This window comes from Lactuca virosa, chromosome 1 (assembly GCF_052849685.1).
Source record: "Lactuca virosa cultivar CGN04683 chromosome 1, Lactuca_virosa_CGN04683_v6, whole genome shotgun sequence".
Classification (NCBI taxonomy): domain Eukaryota; kingdom Viridiplantae; phylum Streptophyta; class Magnoliopsida; order Asterales; family Asteraceae; genus Lactuca; species Lactuca virosa.
Window position 1 is genome coordinate 136,140,420 of NC_136426.1, and position 4,973 is coordinate 136,145,392.

The window sequence follows — 4,973 nt, forward strand, 5'->3', positions numbered from 1 at the left end:
AAAAGGTGAACACTATCTTGAAACGAATACAGTGGTTTATCCAAATTTCAAGTGTACAGATGATGTCATTTTTCCAAATCAAGTTTTTGTAACTACTGAAAATGTTGAGAAAATCAAACTAGAATTAAAGAAGTTAGTTGAAGAGGATAATTCAAAAACAACTGATGAAGGTTTTTCGCAAATCAAAGCACAGTTGAAAACAACTTAACAAAGAATTCGTATGTGTTCCAACGTCAAAAACCATAAAGAAAATGGGTTGAAAAATCAAAAATTGAAAAAGAGAATTCAAAACAAGTTGTAAAGGAAAATGAAAACGTTGTCAAACTAAACTCTAAGGAATTTAAAGATCAAATTGACAAATTTTCGAAGGAAAACAACATTTCAAAAAGACAAGCAAGAAAGAAAATATTTTGGCAAAATGTTGACTCTCAAAAGATGTCTGAATCACAATCACCCAAAAATGTTTTCAAAGCTAAAAATTCTTCTTTTTCAACAAAACCTCAACATTCATCTCAATCAAATCATTCAAAGTCTGAAGTGAATAAACAACCAAGGTTTTCGAAAGTTTCAGAACCTAACAATTCAAGAACATTTTCAAATAAATCAAATCAAAATCAAAAATTATTTCAACGTCAACATTTTAAATCAACAGTTGATACATCATATGCTCAATCTTTTATAACAAATCCAAAAGTTGATTTTTTTCCTCAAAAGCCAAATTTTCCTAATAAAACGAAGAGAGAAACTATGAAAATTTCACGAGAAAAAGGAATGACTTCAAGGAAGAACATTGATCATTGGCTTGAAGGCAAAGGAAAAATATATCAGTCGAATACATTTTCAAAGGAGCAAATTCATGAAGGATATGAGAAGTATGTGAATACTTCATCAAATGGCAGTTCATCTTCTAAGGATTCGAATATATCAGTTAAAGCATGGAAACCAGTAATAAAAGCAAAGAATGTTCATTCACAAACTCAGAATTCGAAGGGTAATGTCAGTGAATATTCGAAACCATCAACAACTTATGTTTCAGTTCCTTTAAATGAAGATGTAAACTTAATTGATAGTCTCAAAACCAAAGTTTGTGATTGGGTTAAAAGTTCTTCATTACATTCGAAATTAAAATCTAATTTCCAAGGACCCAAAAAGCCTTGGGTACCTAAATTTTTCCACTGATTGTAGGTACTATGTGACGAGCAATATGATAACAAGTGGTACATTGATAGTGGTTGCTCTCGTCACATGACTGGGAAGAAGGAAAATTTACGTGATTTTCGAAGTCTCAAAAATGCTGGAGTAGTGAAGTTTGGGAACAATCAAAAATGTAAAGTCAAAGGATATGGGAAGATCACGAATGGACAATTCACAGTGAATCGTGTTGCATATGTTGAAGGTCTTCAACATAACTTGATAAGTGTTTCTCAACTTGTTGTGGGCACTGGCAATCAAGTTCTTTTTAACGAAGAAGGAAGTGTTATTTCGAATGTCAACACAAAAGAAGTGTTACTGAAATCCAAATGGAAAGGTGACATGTTTACTCTGGACATCAATCCGATAGTAGGGAAACCTGCTATATGTCTTCTTTCGAAAGCAACAGCAGACTTAAGTTGGCTATGGCATCGAAGACTTTCTCATCTCAATTTTCGAAACATCAATATAATTGTGGTATAAGATCTGGTAAGAGGTTTACCTGTACTTAAATTTGACAATGATTCTTTATGTGCAGCTTGTGAAGTTGGCAAGCAACATAAACAAGGTCATCCAATTACGATAGATTCGAAAATTATCGCACCTTTGGAGCTTTTACATATTGATTTGTGTGGTCCATCCACAGTCTCAACACTTTACAAGAAACGTTACATTTTAGTTATTGTTGATGACTTTTCCAAATTTACGTGGGTTTATTTTCTCAGGCTTAAATCCGAAGTTGCACAAATAATGATTGACTTTATCAAAAATATGGAAACAACTTTGAAGAAGATTGTTCGAAAAATTAAGAGTGATCATGGAACTGAATTTAAGAACAAGGTTCTTGATTCATTTTTGGTGGACAAAGGGATTTCGCATAACTTTTCATCTCCATACACACCACAACAAAATGGTGTTGTTGAACGAAGAAATAGGTCTCTATACGAAGCGGCAAGGACTATGTTGGCGTATGCGAATCTTCCACAATACCTTTGGGCTGAAGCAGTATCCACCGCATGTTTCACTCAAAACAGATCTTTCATTCATCGTCGTTTTAACATTACTCCATATGAAATACTCAACAATCGAAAACCTAACGTCAATTTTTTTCATGTTTTCGGATGCAGGTGCTTTATTATGAATCTCAAGGACAATCTTATGAAATTTCAGGCTAAAGCAGATGAAGGGATTTTCTTGGGATATTCGCATAATTCAGTCGCATATCGTGTGTTGAACAAAAGAACACGAAAAGTTGAAGAAACTTTTAATCTTACATTTGATGATTACTATATTAAACAAACTACATTGCAGTTTGAAAATCATCCTATTCTGAAAAACATTCAAGATGAATCTGAATCCTCACAAACCTTAGATATTGATTATGATTTAATTTTTGGAATTTCAGATCATGCTGTTGATGCTGAAATACATGCAAATGATAATCATCTCTCTGAACTAACAAAGTTTACTGATGAATCAACATCAAACTCTCCAGAGAAAGGCGAAAGTATGCAAAACAATCCAGTGGCGGGGGAGCAATTGGATTCGAATACTCTAGATGAGGAAGAGCATTCTTTCGAGGGAGAGAATGGAAGAGTGAATGATGATGTTGAGGGGGAGCATGATGTTGAGAGAGAGCATAATGTTGAGGGGGAGCATTTAGAAAACATTGAGAATAATAATGATTTTGATGATGTTTGTTCGATTGCAGGTTCAGAGAATGATGATATGTACGAAGATGCACCTTTGGAATTTGATCCAGCATATCCGCCAATGGAAAAGTGGACACGCGATCATCCGAAGGATCAAGTAATTGGGAATCCACAAGAGGGAGTTTTAACAAGAGCTCAAATTCGTGCAAAGAATGAGGTATTGAATACTCATCAAGAATTTTTCATGTTCAATGTTTTTATCTCTAAAATTGAACCAAAAACAGTTAAGATTGCAATGGAACACTCAGATTGGGTTGTTGCAATGCAATCTGAATTGTCTGAATTTGAACGAAACAAGGTTTGGAGATTAATTCCTAAACCTGAAAATGTTTCAATTGTCGGGTTAAAATGGATTTTCAAAAATAAAACCGACAAAGATGGAAACATTGTTCGAAACAAAGCCAGACTTGTTGTTAAAGGATATTCACAACAAGAAGGAATCGACTATGAAGAAACTTTTGCCCCTGTCGCAAGACTCGAGGCTGTTCATATATTTCTGGCTTATGCAGCTCACAAAGATTTTGATGTTTATCAAATGGACGTGAAGTGTGCATTTCTAAATGGAGAGCTTGAAGAAACTGTTTACGTGGAACAACCCCCAGGTTTTATTAACGAAGAATATCCAGATCATGTTTATATTTTAGATAAGGTAGTTTATGGTTTGAAACAGGCATCACGAGCATGGTATGCAACTCTTACTTCATTTTTGAAACAATCTAAATTTAAACAAGGATCTGTTGACCCCACATTGTTTCGAAAGAAAGTTGGGAATCATCAAATGCTTGTTCAAATTTATGTTGATGATATTATTTTTGGCTCAAATGACCCTGCCTTGTCTAGAGAATTCGAAGATCTGATGAAAAGCAAGTTTGAAATGAGCATGATGGGAAAAATCAATAATTTTCTTGGACTAAATATTCGTCAAAACAGAGAAGGGATTTTTATAAATCAAAAAAAATATACGAAAAATCTGCTAGAGAAGTTTGGATTGACGAATAGTACAAAGTTACGAGTTCCAATGGCAACAGGCATAAAGTTGACACCTTCGTTAGATAAACCTGCAGTTGACCTAACTCTTTACAGGAGCATGATTGGTTCATTACTTTATCTAACAACAAGTAGACCTGATATTATGTTTTCTGTGTGTAATTGTGCCAGGTATCAGTCCAATCCACGAGAACCACATCTCACTGCTGTGAAGAATATATTTCGTTATCTTAAAGGAACAATTTCGTTAGGATTGTGGTATCCTTCGAATACTGGGTTCTTTGTACAAGCATATTCGGATGCAGACTTGGGTGGTTGTAATCTTGATAGGAAAAGCACAAGTGGTGGATGTCAATTTGTCGATGGCAAATTGGTGAGCTGGTAGTCGAAAAAGCAAACATGTGTCTCAATCTCAACAGCTGAAGCAGAATATGTTGCTGCTGCTGCTTGCACTTTACAAATTATATGGATTCAATGTCAATTGCGTGATTATGCAATAAATATGAAAAAGATTCCATTATATTGTGATTCTCAAAGTGCAATAAGAATTTGTCATAATCCTGTGCAGAATTCGAAGACTAAACATATAGCACTTCGTTATCATTTCATCAAAGATCACGTGGAGGATGGAAATATTGAAGTACATTTCGTGAAAACAACTGATCAGTTAGCTGATATTTTTACGAAACCTTTAGATGAAAAATCCCTTGTGAAAATTATAGAAGGGCTTGGAATGATCGATGGAAATTCTGTTCCATGCGAAAAAGAAGAATGATGGTTGACAAGGAATGAATCAGAGGCGCTGAATAAAAGACAATGCAAAGTCATTCAGCATTCAGAGGTTACTGTTCATAGTCAACGCTTCGACCCCTTCGAATTCGTAAATTTGTCACTAATTTTAAGGGTTAATTCAGAGGTTACTGCTCATAGTCAACGCTTCGACCCCTTCGAATTCGTACATTTGTTACTTTTCAGGGGATGATAAAATTTCGTGTTTTTGCAACAAGTACAGTATATTTTCATTTTCGAAAAATTAAAAATCCAAAAAGATTTTCTTTTGTTGTGTCATTACATTTTCGAAAA